Here is a 21,299-nt window from a genome sequence, read left to right as displayed (position 1 = left end):
AATATTCAAGATGTGATGAGGTGGTTTAGGAAATTGGGTTAGTTAATATGGTGCACAAATGTCTGGCTGTATTTTTCTTTATTCTGCTGTAGAGGTAAACATGTAGAACTGTGATAAGTTTTATTATTCTGAATGAATTTGTATTTTAAGGGACACGGCAGACGGAACTATCTATTCACCATAAACTTGAATCCCCTTGATCATATCTTTGCTAAGTGACAGTCATTCTAGGATGAATCTAGAAATAGTGCTTTCCAAGGCAGTCCAGTTTGACTGTTAGAAATTCTTCTCTAAATTGAGGCCAAATCAATTTTTCTACATTTTCAACCCATATTTCATTTCTCTATCTCTTGGGGTCTTAAAGAAAACGGCTTTAAAAAACTCTATTTAACTTTTTTTTTTTCCCCAAATAGGAAGACATTTTAAATATTTGAAGACAGCTTAGCTTTCCCCAGCTAAATATTCCTGGTTTCTCTGAAAGCTTTTCATGTAATAGTCTATGGCCACATTTCCCTGGGTGGTCTGCAGACCATCTGTTGCAGAATCTTCTGAGCTTCCTATTAAAAAAATGCCGATCTTAGGGTTTCACCTCAGATGTACTGAATCAGAATGTCAGATTGGAGAGCCATCGCTCTGTGCTGTGGGAGTTGGGCCCCAGCTGGGCTCAGTGTCAACCTGCTCTGTGCTCCTTTTAACTGAGTTTCTTCTGCCCATCAAGTGAATACCAGTGGGGAACTCACCCTTAGAATCTCAAAAGTCCTTTAAAAAAGTTTCCAGAAATTGGCAAGGACATATGCCTTGGGATTCCTGTATTTTCTGATGGACAATACAATTTGTAGCAAGTAACGTCTTGAGAGCCAGGATCTCTGAGAGCCAGAGATACCAAAGCCACAAGTTTCAGGCACCATTTCTGGATCAAAAAGATTAATTAGAGAGAAAGAGAGCCAGAGCTGTGGGGCTTGGTAAGGTGACTTCTGTTGTTGTTATGTCTGGGCTCACCAGTTCCTTCGTCTCTCTATAGGAGAGAGGCAGGAATACTTCAGCTTTAATTCTTTGTGTCCTGATAGAAATCCTTTTGTACCAAATTTGATCCTCAGCCACAAAGAAGTGGCAGCTCTCTGGGAGAAGGAGTTTTTCATCCAGGTTCCCATTAGATTCAACTGAGAGTTTAACAACAAAATACCAGAATGGGCTCCATGTCTAGAGATTATGATTTAGCTGCTCTGGAATAAGGCCCAGATATCCATTTTGTTGAAGTGCTCCAGGTGATTCTAACATGCTTCGAGGGTCAAGAGCTGTTATCCTAAATAATTAAAATAGAGCTACCTTCCTGCTGGCATTTATTGTCAAAAGTGATGTGAACACTTGCGGCTAATTGATAACAGAACCATGAAAAACCTGGTAACTATTTGGAGCTACAATGCCACTGCTTTTGAAAAAAAACAAAAATTCCACTTTGAATCTCTAGAGAAGAGAGAGAGACATGTTTAAATTGTTTTTTTTGGGAAAAAAAATCTCCTTATAGTAGGGAATGAATGAAAGCAAGTAAGTCCAAAGGGAAAAATTCACTTTGCTTCTGAATCAGCAGGACATGGTCAAAAATCACTCATTTTTAAGTAAATAATTTTGTTTTAATAACCTGTTTAGCATTTTAGACACCACCACCCCTCACTATTGAGATCGTGGCAGCTTAAAACAAACTAAAAACGGTAAATGTTTTTTGGAGGTGATGTTAGAGCATTTCAGAGACAAACAGTTATTCCCCTGCCCCTAAAAGTGTATATAATTGGGATGTGGACTCAGTCTCTTCAGCTTGAAATAAAACCAACATCTTTTTTTTTTCCGTTCCCCCCTCTCTGCATATTCATACACAGTAATTTTTCCCTCTTCTGAAAACAATACACTCTGGCAAAACCACATTATCATCAGACTTGACCTTGTTCCCCATCCCCTTGCCACCAAGTTTCAACTTTTCAACTTTCACAGTTGTTGGGAGCTGTAGACCAAATCAAAGCTGAGAGAAGCTTTGTAGTTTCTGAAATGTCCCGTTCTTTCCAGAAAGTGACAGAACGTCTTGGGATGTCTGAGCCACTGCCAGACGGTGACAGATCTTGCAAGACCTGCCTCCCCTCTCATCTCTCAGGAACTCGGCTGATTGAAGGAAGCCACCTGTTCCAAGGCTGCTGACTTTCCCTGTGATCAAGAAATAACCACACAGGGGAGAGCAATCTCTTTGTTAGTTCCGGTGAGTGGCCTATTAGTTTGTGGTGTAACCAAACACGAGCAAACCTCAGCCAAAAATTAATGCCAAGAGCAGAGCCATATTAATGGTCAGCTTTCATTTTTCTGTCATTATCATATGGTTCTCTGTTGATTTTGGAGCTACAACTTCATGGTATGTAGTGATATAAAGAAGATATTTTTCCTCCCTCTCAGGAGTTTCAGATTTTTATTGTCAGGAAGACCTTTTAAAGGAAGGTGCTCCTTTTTAAAGGTAGGTAATAGTGACTTGGAGAAGGGGTTTGTGTGAGTGAACAGCAGTCAGCCCACACCAGGACGTGGCCTAGCCTTGGCTAATTAGATGTTTCAGCCTCTAAATTTTAATCTGGAACAGAAGATTCAAAAGACAGAAGGCTTGAAGATGCATTCATATCTCTCACTGTGGCGAGGGTGTGGTGTCTAGCCCCATTACTGTTCTATGATGACTGAATCAATGTCTCAGTTGGACATTTCTGCCACAATTGTTGGCAACTGTTTTTGCTTCTTGTCTTTACCAAATTCCCTTACTTTTGATCTCTTTCCTAAGGCTGATTTTTCCATCTTCCTGCAGATTCTGTGAACTCCTTTTATTTCCAGTAAACACATTTCTATATCTACCAGGACCAGATTCTGCTGCTTGTAACTACAGATCTTACCTGATACACAAGAGGTGAACATGGCACATCATTATAATGGGGAGTGATCATTTTAATTCCAAGCCTAGCAATATTTCTTGAGAAAATCTCTGCAGTTTTGAAATATATGTGAAATTATAATCCAGAGTGTAGATAGATTAGAGATAACTATTAGAAAATTCAGCCCTAGGGACACCTGGGTGGCTCAGTCAGTTGAGTGTTTGACTTCAACATAGTTCATCATCTTGGGGTCCTGGGATCAAGCTCCCATGACAGGTTTCCTGCTCATCAGGGAGTCTCCTTCTCTCTCTTCCCTCTGCCCTTCCTCGTCTCTTGCTCTCAAATAAATAAATAAAAAAATTTAAAAAAATAAAATTCAACTTTATAGTGCTATAAAAAGTTGGTACATGTTATTGAATTTTTAGACTGAATATTCTTTACTGGAGCTCCTTAAAATTAAGTCAATGATAATTTTTCTACAATGCAGTAGATGCAGTCCTGCTTTGGAGCAAGGGCTTGTCAGCATTCTTCATATATAATGGATGCTGGAGGCTCTCAGCAATTAAATTTAATGTGAGAAATATTGCCATTTCTGTGTGTTTTAATGCAGGATTGGAAGTCTCTTCTTCTGATGATTAGAATCTGGGTCATGTATTCTCCACTATTGTGGGGTTGTGGAAAACAAGCAATAACCACTGGAATTTTTGGAATGTTCCAGCCCTTTTATCAATCGCCTAGGTCACCTAGTTTCAAAGGATTCCTCTCTGGGGCACCTACACTTTGAGGAACCCCAAAGGAAAGAAAATAAAAGCATCTAAGCAGGCTTTTTTGTTGTATGAGGGCTGCAGCAGGTGAATGGAGGGAGTCTGAGCACTTGTCTGGTTAGACAGAGCTAGTTAAATAAGAAGTTGCTGGTGAAGCCCCTGGGAGTAAAGCCATTCTCTATAGTTTTCCTTTGTAAAGGATAAAGATAGGGTTGAGTGAACCCAGAAGCTTTTTCCTGTCAGGGGGGAATTAGAACAAAGATTTCCTTTAAAGACCGCGTGCTTAGTACTGTCTAGTGACGGATGAATCTCAAAAGACTCAGTTGTGATAAAACCCCAATGTGTAGATTCTCAGTGGAAGCACAGAGTAACTTCTCTAAACTTTCCTCTACTTGTCCTTTGTCCCCCTGGCATCCAATTTCCTGTTTCTGGCTCTCTTCCCTCATCCAAATCCCATGTGACCTTTTACCTAGAAGAATTATTACAAAACCAAACCAAAACCCAAGCACCTCCAAGTTGTCCCCCTTCTGGAAGAAAGTAGAGCCACAAGGTGTTGAACACCCATCCCTTTAGAGTAGAGTAGCATTTTATTGAAATAATTGAAAGGATTCTTATTTAACACTAGACTGTCTGATCTTAACCTTCTGAAGTCTTTTTTTTCCCCAAGAGACTAATGTTTACTAACAGTACAGGAATTCTGGGATGATTAATTAATAGTGGTTAGTAGACCACGCAAAATGCTCATCGCTCCAGAAATAATAAATATGATGAGAATCTGACTGTACACTCTCCTCATTTTCCTTAATTTCAGCCTTCTCAAAGCGCCTGGGTGTACAGCTCCACAAGGCTACACAGTCGCCATGTGTTTCTCTCTCTGTCCTGAGTTGTGATGTTGACTTCTTATTGTGACTCATGTTTGAGATGAAGTTTTACTCCTATGAAAATAATTGTGTATTACCTTAGCTTCTAATATAGTACTTTGGGGTATTATATACCCATGGCCTACCAAACATATGTATGGAGGAATTGTTGAAAAAATATTTGACTAAGGAGTCCTAATTACATAAAACCAGTGGAATTATGTAGCTCTCGTTTTTAGCACTTTGCTTCTGTGTTTCTATTGTTGTTTATGTTTTTCCTTAGTGAAGGTCTCTCAAATATCTAGAGAGGTGAAAACAGAGAAACATTTTCCCAGCAAATGCCCCCAGGGCTGCTGTGTGTGGTTGAGTAGTTGCACATTGCACAAATTTAAGAGACACCATTCTTAGTGTAATCAGCCCATGTGGCTGCCGTGATGTACCCCATCTTTGTATGTTTTCTCCCTTTATGACAGGATTCACTTAAAAAAAAGACATTAGTAACTAAAAAATATAAATGACAGAGATAATATTCATTAGTTCACTGAACCAAAAGCAAGCATACGGACTATCAATCATTTCACAATATCATGATTTGTGGTGAGTTGGCTCCTATCTATTCCCAGTCTCTTGACACCGTGTTTCCCTTTCATTCAATTATGCTCCATATAGTAATGTGATTTCTATCGTGTGCCAGATAGTGAAACAATAACTATATGAAACCCCCTATTCTGTAGTCATATGTGCAAAATCTGAATTTGCTACTCAGTATTGTATTTCCAGATCTTTAAACATAGTCTGGTTGGGCCCTTCTAAAAAAATAAGGTATAATTCACGTACAGTAAAATTCATTCTTTTTAGAGTAAAGTTTTATGATTCTTGAAGTCTAGTAACTACCACCATAGTCAAGATCTAGAACTGCTCCCGGGTGCCTGGGTAGTGTACTTGGACTCTTGGTTTCGGCTCAGATTGTGATCTCAGGGTCATGAGATTGAGCCCCACATTGAGCTTTGTGTTCAGCAAGGAGTCTGCTTGTCTCTCTTCCTCTGCTCTTCACCCTGCTTGCACACCCGCTCTCTCTCTCTCTCTCTCTCTCTCAAATGAGTAAATAAAATCTTAAAAATATATATAGTTCCACATCATCTCCGATGGTTGGAATTTTAGCTGTTTAATTTTTAAAAATTTTTAAAAAATATTTTATTGATTTATTCATGAGACACACAGAGAGAGGCAGAGACATAGGCAGATAGAGAAGCAGGCCCCCTGCAGGGAGCTGGATGCGGGACTCAATCCCAGGGTGTTGGGATCATGTCCTGAGCCAAAGGCAAACACTCAACCACTGAGCCATCCAGGCAGCCCTCATTTTTTATTTTGACCATTCCAATTGTTATGTAGTGGTATCTGGTTGGGGTTTTAATTTGCATTCTTTAATGACTGCTGAAGTTTGCATATGGTTTTATTTATTTATAGGTACTCTGATTTTCTTCTTAGAATTTCCATGTTGTGTAGACTTCAATGATCAGAGCAACTATCTTCCTCTCTAGAACATCTTCTCAGACTGTCAGCCAGAGAGATAAGTTCTTTCTCTTTGGTGTTTGAGTGGCAACAGCAACTTGCCTCTGCTGGTGCATTTCTCATTTTCTTCTAACCTGTTTCAATATAAAGTTGGTGAATCTCAGGTGAATAGGGACCCTGCTCCATTCGTGTTTGTATTTTGAGTGGCCATTTCAGAGCCTGCTTGTATAAATTGAAGATTGGATGTATGAATTCAGATCAGCTGAGTTTCCTCAGATGTCCAATAATAGGGTTGATAGGGGACATCTGGGTGGCTCAGCGGTTGAGCATATGCCTTCGGCTCAGGTTGTGATCCTGGGGTTCAGGATGGAGTCCCACATTGGGCTGCTGTGAGGAGCCTACTTCTCCCTCTGCCTGTGTCTCTCATGAATAAATAAATAAATCTTTAAAAGAAATAATATAAAAAAAATAAATAAAAGAAATAATATGATTGATAGTACAATTACGATAATCCTGTCTGTCCAGGTGCTGCAATGATTCCATCATGTAGTCTTGCTGCAGAACCAGGTCTAGCAAACAGGTTGAAGCTCCAGTGTGGGGTGAACACATACATACATGGCAACTGATGTTATAATAATAAACTATTAATACTATGCATTGAGTGCATTACTGGTGGCAGGCACTGTATCATGTCAGAAGTTTAATACGTTATTTAATTTGTTCCTTATAGCAACTTTATAAAGTAGATTTTACTAACATATCTTTACGGTATAAATCAGGAAATGGGGTATCAAAGTCATCAAAGTAACTTGCCCAAAGTCGCCCAGCTCTAAAGTTATGGAGTTGGGCTGTGGACTCTGGCCTGTCACTCTCTCAATCTTTTACTTTCCCTGCTTGGCAGCATAGTCCCTGTCCTGTGCCATGTCCTAGATTCATTACACCATCTGTATCCTCTATCTAACAATCACAGCTAAAAGACCTGGGGAATAAGGGATTTCTTGCCTTTGAAAAAACTAAATAAAATGTTAGTGTTTTATAAATAGCCACTTTAAACAGATGCAAGGGAAATACAGAAATAATATGTGGAATTTAGTGAGCTGTTTGGATATCTAAGATCCTGTATCACAATTGAAAGTAAGGTACCTCCGATGAGAAATCAAAATGCTATATTCTAGGTGGATGTGTGAGGGGCTTGGTCGCCCCGCTGACCAGAGTGCAACACCTGTTAAGTCCCAGCAGTTTATGTAAGCTATTTTGGGAATGCAGAGGTTTTATTTCTTCCATTCCTCCTGTCCCTCTGCCCAAGATCCTGTTGCTTCCTCTAATTGCTTCTGCTTTATTTGGTACTACGTGACAGTTTATTAAGGAAGAGAGAAACTGCAGTGATTCATCATTAAACTTCCACTGTAATTACATTTCTGCACACGTAGGCTCTTGTCAGCCTTCCAGTTCAGCTCAATATTGCATACATTAATGTTATTAGGATATTAACAACTATTAGATGCTAGGCAGAGCAATCTGTTTTTTCATTAAGCAATAAGTAACATTCAGGGATGTGCTATTGAGGATATCGATAAAGAAACAAAACCCTGAGGCGTGGAGACAGGCTCTGGCTTTGAAGCTGAACATTGCACTGCACCTCCAGTTACAAAAGTATGCGATGTCACCCCATGTGTTTCTGGGGGTGTCTGGTCTCCGCAGACCTTTCACGTTTTGAGTGCAGGGGGAAAATGTCTGATACACTGAAAATATTTAATTAGCCTTATCATAGTATCATTTATAGGATACATTCTTGAGGCTAGAGGGGTGCCATTCTATCACTCTATGAGTCAGGTAATCAAAAGGTTTGCTTCCTTTTCTCATTTTCCCCTCTCTCGGGCTCAGAGACCATTCTTCCACATTCCACTATACAAACTTAGCAGTGATGACCCCTCCTCTAATATTTCTCACTCAGTAAGCAGAGTCTAATTCTATTGAAAGTATTATGGCCTTATCTTAAGTCTTATCTTATGAAAATTCTGGCAGTTACTTCATTGACTTCACAAGATGGTGGATGAAATGGAAGTGCTCATACTAGGATAGCATATCTTTTCCAAGTTCTTCAAAGCAAAATGGAGTATGCCGCTTAAGGATTCAAAAAGGAAAGGGATTGGCAAATTATTTGGTTTTCTGCATGATATTCTTCTGGTCTTTGCATTCATTTATTCATTCATTCATTCATTCATTTAAGAGCTCAGTGGGGAAGAGGCAGAGGGAGAGAGAGAATCTCAAGCAGACTCTGCACTGAGTGAGGAGCCTGATGCAGAGCTCTATCTCATGACCCTTTGATCATGACCTGAGTTGAAACCAAGAGTTGGACGCTTAACCTACTGCACCAACCAGGTGCCCCTAAAATTATTTTTTAAAAATATTTTAATTTATTTATTATTGATAAATAAGAATTATATAGATGGCAGGATCCCTGGGTGGCGCAGCGGTTTGGTGCCTGCCTTTAGCCCAGGGCGCGATCCTGGAGACCCGGGATCGAATCCCACGTCGGGCTCCTGGTGCATGGAGCCTGCTTCTTCCTCTGCCTGTGTCTCTGCCTCTCTCTCTCTCTCTGTGTGACTATCATAAATAAAATAAAAAAAAAAAGAATTATATATATGGAAGGTGTCCAACATGATCTTTTGATAGGTCTATACATTGTGAAATGATTACAGTCAAACTGAATATATCTATCACCTCTCATAGTTACTTTTTTTTTTTCCTGTGGTGAGAACACTTGAGATCTACTTTCTTCACAAATTTCAAGTATATAATACATTATTATTAACTACAGTCACTAGGCTATATATCAGCTTTCCAGAATTTATTCATCTTATAAGTGAAAATTTGTACCTTTTCATCAGTATTTCCCCTTTTCTTCCATTCTCTCACCTCTGGTAACCACCATTCTACTCTCTCTTCCTATAAATTCCACTCTTTTGGGGCACCTGGGTGGCTCAGTTGGTTAAGCATCTCCTTCAACTAGGGTCTTGATCTTGGCATCCTAGGATTGAGCCCCACATCAGGCTCATGCTCAGCAGGGAGTCTCTTCTCCCTCTCCCTCTGCTCCTCCCCACTGCTCATGCTCTCTCTCTCTCTCTCTCTCTCTCTCTCTCTCTTTCTCTGTCTCAAATAAATAAATAAAATCTTAAAAAAATAAATTCCACTCTTTTTCCTTAAAGGTTCCACATATAAGTGAGATAATTTGACATTTGTCTTTCTGTGTGTGGCTTATTTCACCTAACATAATATCTTCCAGATTCCTTCATGTTGAAAATGGCAGGATTAGATTCTAACATTATCAAATACGTGGTTTGCAAATCCTTTTTTCTCATTACATAGATAGCCTTTTAATGATTATTTGCTTTGCTATGCATAAAAATTTTATTTAGAGTAGTCCAACTTGTTTACTTTTTGCTTTTGGTATCTATTGAGAAAGAAAATCATCACTAAGACCAAAATTGAGTTTTTCCCATGTTTTCTTCTAGGAGTTTTATGGTTTCAGGTCTTAATCCATTTTGAGTTGTATTTCTGTGTCTGCTATGATGTAATTTAATTATTTTGCATGTGGGTATTCCGTTTCCTCAACGCTGTTTATTGAAGAGACTGTTCTTTCCCCATTGTATATTCTTGGCACCTTTGTCAAAAATTACTTGACTGTATATGCATGGATTTCTTTCTGGGCTCTCCATTCTGTTCTATTGCTCTATATGTCTGTTTTTATGCCAATACCATATGATTTGGGTTTTTATAGCCTTACAATAAAGTTTGAAGTTAGAAATTGTGACTTCAGATTCTTCCAGATTTACTTCTTGCTCAAAGTTGCTTTATCTATTTGATTTTTTTCTATGGAAGAGATGCCACTGGAATTTTGATAGGCATTGCATTTTCTTTTCTTGTAGTGTCTTTATTTGGTGGTGGTACTCAGGCTTTGTAGAATGAACTTGAGAGTGTTCTCTCTTCTTCAGTTTTTTGAGAAGAGTTAGAGAAGGAGCATTGATTCTTCTGTATATGGTTTGTAGAATTCACCAGTAAAACCATCTGGTCCTAGTCCTGACTTTTCTTTGTTGAGAGTTTAGTTTTTTTGTAACTGTTTCTATATTTTTACTCATTACTGCTCTGTTTGATTTTTCTGTTTCTTTTGGTTCAGTTTTGGTAAATTGTGTATTTCTAAGAACTTACCATTTCTTCTAGTTTATCAAATTTGTTGGTGTATGATCAGTCACAGTAGTCTCATGATCCTCTGTATCTCTGTGCTATTAGTTGTGACATCTCCTTCATTTCTGATTTTATTTGAATCTTCTTTTTTTCCCCTCAGTCTAGCTAAATCTTTATTAATTGTATCTTTTTTTAAAAAAAAAGCCTATTTTAATTTCATTGATCTTTTCTTTTTTATTTCCAGTCTCTATTTCCTTTATTTCTGCTCTAATCTTTATTTCTTTCCTTATACTAACTTTGGACTTAGTTTTTTTTTTTTTCCCCTAGCTCCTGGTGGTATAAAGATAGGTTGCTTATTTGAGTTCTTTATTCTTTCTTCTTATGAGTATTTATCATTATAACCTTCCCTTGTAGAACTGCTTTTGTTGTATCCCATTAGTTTTAGTGCATTTTACTTCCATTTTCATTTTTCTCAAGGCATTTTTAAATTTTTGATTTCCCTCTTGATTTCTTCTTTATCCAATTGGTTGTTCAGGAGCATGCTGTTCAACCTTCCCACATTTTGAGTTTTCCAGATTTCTTCCCATGTGCACCCAGTGGCAAAAGCTGCAGGGTTTCATGGTGGCTGTGATGGCTGTTCATTTCCTCAGTGGTGAAGGCTCCTGGGGTCCTCTGTGGAGCAGTCTGCTGAGGTCTGTGACAAGGTGCTCAGTGATAAAAGCTATTAGAATCTACAACATTTGCAAGGGCTGTGGAAGCCCTCAGTGACAAAGGCCCCTGGGAACCATGGCCATTCCTGCCATGTAGCTGCTATTGGTAATGCCTGTACTTCCTTGTTCTAGCCATCTCTGGATGTCTCAGCTGTGCTGGGCTCTGGGTAGGGTAAATCCAAAGAAGTCCATCATGCAGTCCCCTGAAAGGCTGAGGCAGCTTGTTGTTCACCCCACTCTCCTTTTCCTGATGAGGAGAACTGTCTCAGGCTGGGAAGTTCTCTCTTGGCACTGAGGAGGGCTGGCCTGAGGAAGAGGATCATGCAGACAAAATGAAACCATTTTTCTTACTTTTTTTTTGTACTGTTATTCTCAATATGTTTACTCCATTATGCTACTGAAGGTTTGTAAGTGGATTCTTGCGATCTTCCAGGGGTGCTGTTGTTGGTGAATAGCTACCTAAACGTTGTTCTTTATGGGTTGAAGGATGGGGTCTCATATCTCACCACCTTGGTGACATCACTCTCTTGAAGATATTTTTGTTAGCTTTATTATGTCCCAAGGCACCAACAGGCCTTCAAAAATGGAAATACTGTTACAGGAAATATAGTAATATTTCTGGAAAGAAACAAGACAAGAAAAATTGTTTATAAGTTACATGACAGGTCATTTGATGGGTTGGATTTTAAAAAAACAGCTTTAGTTACCACTTGGGCAAGGTTTTTGTGTTATATTAATATTTGCTTTACTTGCTTTATTGCTGGCCTTCTTTCAGAATATACTGACAAGTTATTGGGTTTTGTATAGCTTTATAAATTTTTCCCAAATTAGAAGTGTCTATTAACTATTTGTGGCTCTAAATTTGTCAAAAATAAAGGACAAAGGTATAGCTTATGTCATGTAATAACACGATATTACATGTGATGGAGGGGAAATCACCCACTTTCACTAACTCCTTACCTTGCTGTGTCCCCTCCATCATACCAAAGGAAGTCAACCTATTTATATGGAGTTCAACACATTTCAATCTTCTTTTTGGACTCATTTTGTAGTGACACTCTATCATAATGCAAGTTATTTTTTAAAGCAACTGGTTATTGAAATTTTTCTCAGAAACATTTTCCAGAGCATAGATGATAGCAGAATTTGAATTTTGGGAAAGCTGTCTCTTCCCTGTTGACCTGTTCATTAGTCCCCCTCATATTTCTTCTGTTTACCCAACCACACAGAGGGATTGCCAGTTTCCAAAACACGAATTGGGCCCATCTTGTAGTGAGGGGATAACTCTGTGAAAAAGTGGTGCACATGAACGTAGCTCTGTCATCTTTCTTATTTCCATGTAGTAAGCAGGCATACTTGGCTCTAATGTCCTTCTTTCTCAAACCCTTGTCTACATCATAAAAGCCACAAGCAGAGTTTGGTCTGACATTTTGAGGATGTTGAGCCATCCTCCTTCATCTTACACAACTGCTTCCATGCATTGGATTTCTTACAATTTGGGCTCAGCAACTTGCTTATGATGAGAACTCCAAGCCAAGGAAGGACCTCTCCTTTTGAAGTCAAGCATTTACTTTGGGGCTTTACTATGGGGTTTAGCTGGGAGTTATGACAGCTGGATTATTATAATAATGTGGTGATTGAACTTCTCATTTGTCACCATCCCTTGTGTGTACAGCTGTTTGTGAAATCTTGTAAAGTTGGAAAGAGGAGCCCATAGCATCTTGGGGGCCTTCCTCCATCTCATGGTTATAAATCAATAAAATAAAGAACTTCACCTTGATTCCTAATATTTTGGTAATTGGATATTTTTCAGTGGATTAAATTTGGTGATTCAGTTTCAGACCTGTATATTTATTTGTATCATCTTATAGATATAAGATATGGCCATGGGTGAACTCTAAGGAGAGCTACATTAATGAATGTCATCTGTATTTTGTTTTTTGAAGAACGTATGCACATATTTTTTCCCAACTATATATTATAAACACTTTGAAGAGAAAAAGTACATATGATTCCTTCTTGTGGGACACTATCACAATGCATAGTGCATGGTTAGTGTTCACTAAATGTTGAAAAGAACTGATATTAATGTCAGTAGTTGAAAAGGCTAATTTTCTGCTTATAGGTTTTGTTACATTTTCCCCATTTTTGACATTTTAGGAAAACAAGATTAGTAGCTATTTACAGGTCTTACTTTTGACCTTTTCATCGGAATTTAAAAAAAGTGTAGATCATTGGTGCATTTGATTCAGAAATTATAATTACGTTGTTGTTAATAGAAAGAAACGGAAAAATACTGGTCTTATAGTTTATTTCCAGTGCAGACTGTCAGTCAGCTAGTCCTATCTGTCAGCATTTCCAGTTCAGCTGCATTGTTAAGTAAATGCATGTAAAACTGAATTTGCTGAATTAAAGAGCTATGTAAAGCAATTTTATTTTGTGTATAATTTCAGAGTGGCTCACCTTGCTCAGCAATGTATATAGCAAATCCCGTCAGGGTGTTTTGTTTAAAGAACATAATGGAGGAGGGTAATATTGTCTTTTCCATTTCTTTACTTTTTTTTATCTCTGGAGTTTCTATAGTTCTTCATTGCTGTTGAACTGCAGGAGGCAAGTGGTTTTTATTCTGGTGTGCTTAGACACAACTGATAAAATCTTATTGGGAGAGGGTAGTTACTTCCAACATTAATATTTTACACAAAGTTGTCTTTATGAAATTTTATATTAGAAAAGCTGTTAATAAGAAAAACAGTTCTGTTCTAGGCCATATATGACTTCATCAATTAAGATTGATATAGCAAAGAGATAAAGCACCATTGAATAATATTTGATTTGGCAAACTGTACGTTTGGATTTTTTCTATACTGGAATATTATAAGGAAAGTGCTGAAAATTATGTCCTTTGAGTACTGAAAATTATATCTTTTTGTGACACCCATTTGGATCTTAGAATATGAGTACCCAACCCCCTAATGGAATTTCTCAAGATTATTTTGCTGGCAGAATTTCAGGAAGTAATGGGGCTTTTTTTTTTTTTTTTTTTTTTTACAGAATGCCATAAAATATTATTATAATTTTACTATGATATATACAGTCACAACCATAGAGATTTATGTGCAGGGCAGTGAAGGAGCCTGGAAACCATAATCCATACTTTCAAAAGCATGACATTGTGAGTAAGAACTCACATATGGGTATAAAGATGAGTTAGAATTCCAGCTTCACTAATTACTCAAGAGCACTCTTAAGAAAGTAGGTTACCCCTTCTCTAGCAGAAATGGCCAGCTGTCCACCAAAGATCTGTGCTCGCTATACATTGTATGAATATACTGCTGGACAGTCTTCTATGTTGTGGTCTCAATTTTCCAATCATCTTTGCTTCTAAATGAAGCCATATGACTGATTCTTATTTTTTAAAGATTTTATTTATTTATTCATGAGAGACGCAGAGACACAGGCAGAGGGAGAAGCAGGCTCCATGCGGGGAGCCTGATGCAGGAATTGATCCCAGGACTCTAGGATCATGCCCTGGGCTGAAGACAGGTGCTAAACCACTGAGCCACCCAGGCATCCTTCGATATGACTGATTCTCACTAAAGGAAAGTGCACAGAAATGAAGAGTATCATTTCTAGGGTGCCATGATTTTCTTCTTCCACAGTGACTTTGCAAGCCAAGTATTGAAGATGGTGGAGCTATAACAGTACAAATCTTAGTCTTGAATTATTGCAAAAAAGATTATCTACTTAGTACTCTCTTTGGACTATTGTAGAGAAGAGAAATAAGTTTCTACTGTTTTAGCACCTAAGACTTCAGGGTTTATCTTTGTTAGCAGCCACTGTGACCTTGACCACTATAGACACTAAACTTCAGTTTTTCTCATAAATAAGATGAGAGTAAAATTATTTAAACTTCATACATACAGTTATCAGGGTTCTTTCTCTGTAAATTAATACATGTAAAACATAGAAGATGGAGGACGCTTTCAACAAATGTTGGCTATTGTTATGAGGGTTTGCTATTTCTATATGACCTCTGCAAGTTTTTTAAGTACCAGCATTTCCCAGAGGACAAACAGTAGTAGACACCAAGAAATTAAGAATAAGTTAAAGCATTTATGTGGAAAATAATCAACTCTGAGATTATAGTCAATGATGTCATTTTTTTTTCCTGGGGTTTGGGAAAAGGTATCCATTATTGTAGTTTGCGGAATGCAGTATACCATGGGTAACATTACCTTGAAATTAGGTTGAGCAACCAGTGTGACTTGCTCCACACATAAAAATAGGGGATCAGAGTACAGTACCTCCATCTTTCTCACTTAACTTCTCTTATTTTAAGAGATTCATTCTTGAGTCTCTATTATTTCCAGCTACTACCCTGGTTGATTTTACTTGTCCTTGAAAGCAGGAGGGATGATACGGGGGCACTCATTGGTAAAGCTCCCAGGTAATTGTAGTAGGAGATCAGCCTTAGGCACTGTGAAACATGAGGCAAAGGTAGTATGAAGATAGAGAAGTAGACCCATGACAGAATTGATAGCCAATGCAACCAGTCATACGAGGGATGTATGAGAATTGAGAACATTGTGCTCTAAACTTGCTCTGAACTGTACAAATTCCAATTTATGTTTGTTCCACAATCTCAAGACTGCTGAATTTCATGCAAATAGTCTTTTTTTCCCTAAAGTCCTTGAAGAAAAGTGATGATTTTTCCTAATTTCTAGGCTATCATGTAAGTGATATTCTTGTCTTTAAACTCCATTCCACAAAAGACTGTCTATAGTTTACAAAGTACATCCGTGTTATTTTCTTGTATGGAAACTTTTCTGGGTTTGTGCATCTATTGCCTGTTTCTATTTTATGCCATTTTTATTCAGCCACAGTATAGTGTGATACTAAGATTGGTATACACAAGGTAGTTGGGATAATGGAATTGATGTAAATAGATATAATTAAAAGTTAATTTAGAAATATACTTTCTCTACTTTTATTTTTATCCAGGGTAGAAGTGTTTATTTTTATCCAGGGTAGAAGTGTTTATCCAGGGGAAGATAACAGAAGGTAAGATATCAAATTGTAAAGAAAAACAAAAATATAATTGTCCTTCTATATCATATGTGTTCTATGCCATTCTATGTGGGTCTTCACACAGCCTTACACCCGAGACTGCCTACTCAGAAGTTTCTCAATTCTGAGTGTGGTGTGGATGCATCCAACCAAAATATGACCCCATGTTTACATTCAGAGTTCACCATAGGTTTGCAGTCTGAGAAATTGGATTGGGGTCATTAAAATTGCGGACAGCATCTCAGTAATGTGCTGCATGCTTTTTAGTAGAGAAGCTTCCACTGACTGAACAGTTCTACCATGTAACAATCTTCTCCGAGCTGCTGTGCTGATGTTGGAGCTAAGAGCTTGAAGACCTCAGGCAAGGCCAAGGACCCAACAAACACACCTGACCCAGGCTGTGTTAACACTGTACAAGTATCGAGAAAATCAAGAAAATCTATGATAATGAAGTTACCATATATTTGGATTTGGTTTGTTTATATATTCTTCTCCCTTATAGAGCTTTATTCGTATTTATTCTTATTCTAACAGATGACCAGTGGGAAACAATACATGATTTTCTATAGGATATCTATCTATCTATCTATCTATCTATCTATCTATCTATCTAATCTGTCATCTATTATCTATCATCTATTATTAATAAAACATCTACCATTTCTCTATCCGCCTATCTAGGGAGGAGAAAGAATTAAATATCACATTCTATTTTAGGTTTTCATACAAATTCTTTAGTTGATCAAAATATCTTTTAAATTTAACTTCAAGGAGCAACATAAAAATGTGTAATGCAGCAGAGCTTCTAAAAAGAACCTAAGGTCCTGAAGGCTGTTTTTAACTGTGCCACTTACTACTTCTGCTCCTCTGAAAGAATTACTTATTCTCTCTTCAGTTTTTTTTTTTTATTGGCAAGATGAAAATAAATTTTTATTGTGTTTAAGCACACTTATTGTAATTTAATAAATACATAAAATGTATAACATGAGTATAGAATATAACATAATTATAGAATTTATACTAGGTTTATGTATTAAATTGAATAAGCTCAGTAAAAACCAAGTCTCAGTTTTACCTACCACTATTTTTTTTATTGATTTTTATCAGCTAATTAAAGAAATGGTCTTTGTGCATCCCATGTCCATCTGGTTGCTATTCCCACAGATACAGTTTTCAGAATTTAAGTCATCACCATGACTACCTTGACAATAGTCACAGATCCTTTTTCTTGATGAAAGACATAAATACTTTTGCAGCCGAAATACATATATCATTCATGATTTTATCAGGCACTTAATATAGTTTATCTATAGTGCTTTGGGAAATTTGTTTTTTCAGAAAACTGGGACGACCTCTGAGAAACCTATTGTGGTAATAATTTACTGATTTTCTCTTGTGAAAGAAGGGTGATAGTGATAGACATAGTTTGAGGAACATTCTTTCCTTCAGATAATCCTGAAATTTCTGCTTTTTCTGTTGTGAGTGTTCAGAGTATGGGGTACTTAGGCACGTTCTCTTGAAGTCGACAGATGAGTTTCTGTTCCTCCATCTGTAAATATGCTCTACATTTCTTTCTGGGCTCTTACAATGTGGTTTCATCATGATGTCAGGCAAAGAGTCATTTTGGATGTGTTCAGAAACATTTACCCCAATTCAAAGGATAGGACAGGAATTGTTGAACTTGGGGGAAATCTTCTTTTTCCCAGAGCTCACCCGGTCCAGAAATTCTTGGCTGAAGATCCTTGCTTCCCCACAGTCGATTAACAAGCCCAGGGTATAAATACTTTTTCAACAAGAGAAATTCACTTCAGTGATAATCTGAAGTAAGAGACTCTTGATTTGTTCATGTCTATACCATTACTGTCTTATTTCAGATACTTAATAAACATTTTTTTCACAATTTTTTCTATATCCAAATTCTTCTTTAATTTGTCCATGACTAGTAAAGAGTCCCTCCCCCACCAGCCCAAGAGAAACAATGATAGCTCCCTTTCACCTCCACTCATTTTTGGTAGTTTAGCCTGTTTCCCGTAATACCGGTGGAAAAAAAAAAAGAGTGGATTGCAGAGATTTTTGCAGGATTCCTTTGGTTTGGCTTTATGAGTGAGATTAAAAGGGGCAGGGAGATGCAAAGCTCTTGATTTTACTCTGTAAATTGCTTTGTAAAATGGACTTCTGTCACATGATGTGGAGATGATACAACAGGCCTGCTTCATGTTCCCTACAGAACCTGGCAGGAACATGACTGACAGCTCTGCATGGAAATAAAGCTATACCAGGAAGCCATTCCAGTGTGGTCATGAAATGAAGGAGACACATGCTGTGCTGGCAATAGTGTAGGAGCCACGGGATGAGCAGCTCCTCCATGCCATGTCCCCTGATTGCTCCACAAGCCACTCTGGGCTACACCCCAAACATTGCAGCTCACTGCTTTGGAAACCCAAATAGGGCACCAGTCTGTGCTCGGTGGCAGGCCTCTGGTCATAAATAAAACAGAATGGAAGGCATTTGATGGTTATCATAGAAATGGGCTTTCCTTACCTGGAGTTTACCTGCCTAAAAACATCCACAGGGGGAAACAAAATATCCGTTAGGATTTAATAACTCATTTCACATGTGGTTTTTAATCTCAAAACTTGATTTTTTCCCCTAAGTACTCATGCTTTAGTGTATCTGTTTGTATCTCTTTCAGATTTTAAACATAACCATCTTAAGGAATATCTAAAGAGCAAAATATTTTCACTGTTGATAACCTAAGATGAACTGTCATTAAACAATTTAGTATGCTTCTTCAGCACTCAGCTCTGTGGGGTGAAACGGTCAACAAGATGAGGATGTACTTTGCCTCCCGGGGCAGTCACTTAATATGGGACAGACCAGAGGACTTGACATCCTGTGACTTGTGACAAAGTGCTAGCAAACTTTGATCTATAATCCATTTTTAGGGAAATTCACCTTTCGTGTTAAAAAAAAAAATCAGATCTGCATTCCCCTGATCTCATTTCATTTATATAAAATATGAATGAAGAGACAAGTTAACTAGAGCTAATAAATAAATTGTTTTTGGGAATGTACTTTATTTCATCTAATGATTTGAATTCAAATATGCTTGAAGGAAAAGAAAAAGCAAAACAATGATCATTTGAAAGTTATGCATTGCTGATGGTTGCAAACAAACTCAAAGGCTGGGCTATTTGGCATGACCGTGAAGCTGGAGGATGCTGAGTACATGCCAATGTTGATAAGTACAGTCCATCCCTTCTGCATTATGTCCACATCTTTGGGACTTCGGGTCTGGCAAAAAGAATGGGGAGTTTATCTTGTTGGAAGATATGAGTTGGGAAACCAACCCAAATGAAATCGTGGAAGCCAAAGAGTGAAAGAGTTCTAGAAGTTTTCTAATCTTTCCTTTGTTAGTTCGATGATGTTACATGCCTGTATGTACTTATTATCGTAAGACATTTTTTGAAGAGTATCTAGAATTGCAAAGACACTATTAAGATGATAATATTAATGATACTTTAAAAACTACACATTTACATCATTAAAAAATAAATTAGAAGGCTTGGCTGAACTTTCTTCTATAGCCCAGATAGACAATTTCAGTTAACTGCCTTTTTGATGCTTTGGTCGCTGGATACAATTAGAGTTTGAATTTCTCTACACTGCTTCTGAGCTCTGTGTCTACGTTCTGATCTGCATTTTCCTCTCAGTATTATCAGTGTCGTTACTTATGTTTCACTGCTACTCTTAACTATTGGTGGTGGGGATGCACTTGGAATTTAATGGGTTGAATTTATGTACGTAGGTGTCTGAATTTACTTCAGTAGCCACATTTTCTCTGAAAACTAAATCATCAGTATCCATGCACTTGCTTTAAATGGCAGTTGAAATTAGATAGTATTTCGAGATATCTTCACATAGCATTTATTATATGGTAAGTTTAGTTCTAAATTTTTTACAAATGTTAAACTTTGTTAATCTGTAGAACAACAAAGTTATTACCTAGGAAGTGTTATTTTTATCCCTGATTTTCTGATGAGGAAATTTACTCACAGATTGGGTAAAAACCTGCTTCATGTTCCTATGGGAGCAGGTGTAAGTAAGACTCAGGATGCTCCAGAGAGTCCTCTGCTGCCCACTACACAAGCACCAGCCAGTCTAGCTTTGCTGACTACAATGGTAGTTACAAAAACAAAACAAGGCATAAACTTGACAATTTGGCCAAATAAACTTAAATGAGGTAGTAGCCTTGATTGAAATCAAGACAACAAATGTGTATTAGATACATAATCTACATCAAGCAAGATGCCTCCTACTACACTAGTGTTAGTACAAAGTTAGGTCCAGAAAAAGTAGCTGGCCAGGAATGCAAGAGGTGAAATGAATCATGTTAAAAACTATATTTGCATTTACTCTGTTGTCTGTATTTTGTTGGTCAGCAACTTATACAATAAGAAATATGGATTTAGCCCCCCTTGAGAGTAGTTTTAGAGTCTTTTATAACAAATGCCACCCTAATTTTGAACCTTGTGAAATTCCTAACTGAAGCTTTAAAAACAAATTGAGATTCCCAAAGCTGTAAAATAGCAGTCTCGAATGTTTTGGTGTCAGGACCCCTTTACATACTTAGGAATAATGTGGGTTAGATCGGTCAGTAATTTATATTAGAAATTAAAATAGAGAAAGTTGTCAATATTTATTCATTAATTTATTTAAAAATAATAACCCGTTACATTTTTACATAATTGCATATTCTTATAAAAATATATTTTTTTCAGGATGTCTAGGTGGCTCAGCAGTTGAGCGTCTGCCTTTGACCCTGGGGTCCGGGGTTAAGTCCCACATCGGATATCTTGTGGGGAGCCTGCCTCTCCCTCTGCCTATGTCTCTTCCTCTCTCTCTCCTTCTGTCTCTCTCATGAATAAAAAATAAAATCTCTAAAAGATATATCTTTTTCAACACAAAAGGATGGCATGATTTTAGATTTTTTAAAAAATTCTTTATTATCTTTTTTTAAAAGATTTTATTTATTTATTAATGAGAAAGAGAGAGAGAGCGGCAGAGGGAGAAGCAGGCTCCATGCAAGGAGCCCAACGTGGGACTTGATCCCTAGTCTCCAGGATCAGACCCTGGGCTGAAGTCAGAGCTAAACTGCTGACCCATCTGGGCTGCCCTATTATCTTATTTAATAGAAGACAGCTGGATTCTCAGATTTTCTTCTCTGTTCAGTCTGTTATGATTTGATACATCATGTACCCTCTGGAAAACTCCACTGGACACTTGTGAAAGAAAGAATGAAAACGG

General features: G+C 37.6%; 1 long non-coding RNA gene across 1 annotated transcript; it reads left to right on the top strand.

Annotated features, from left to right (window-relative positions):
- The first annotated feature begins 2,042 nt into the window (after positions 1-2,042).
- On the top strand, positions 2,043-19,509 carry LOC140626240 (uncharacterized). Its single transcript, XR_012025432.1, has 3 exons — positions 2,043-2,245; positions 15,927-15,986; positions 18,220-19,509. It is a non-coding gene; the product is annotated as an uncharacterized lncRNA (long non-coding RNA).
- Positions 19,510-21,299: the final 1,790 nt, after the last annotated feature.

Source organism: Canis lupus, chromosome 37 (assembly GCF_048164855.1).
Source record: "Canis lupus baileyi chromosome 37, mCanLup2.hap1, whole genome shotgun sequence".
NCBI lineage: Eukaryota > Metazoa > Chordata > Mammalia > Carnivora > Canidae > Canis > Canis lupus.
The sequence above is the reverse complement of the archived record's forward strand: the minus strand, read 5'-3'. Positions and strand labels throughout refer to the sequence as shown.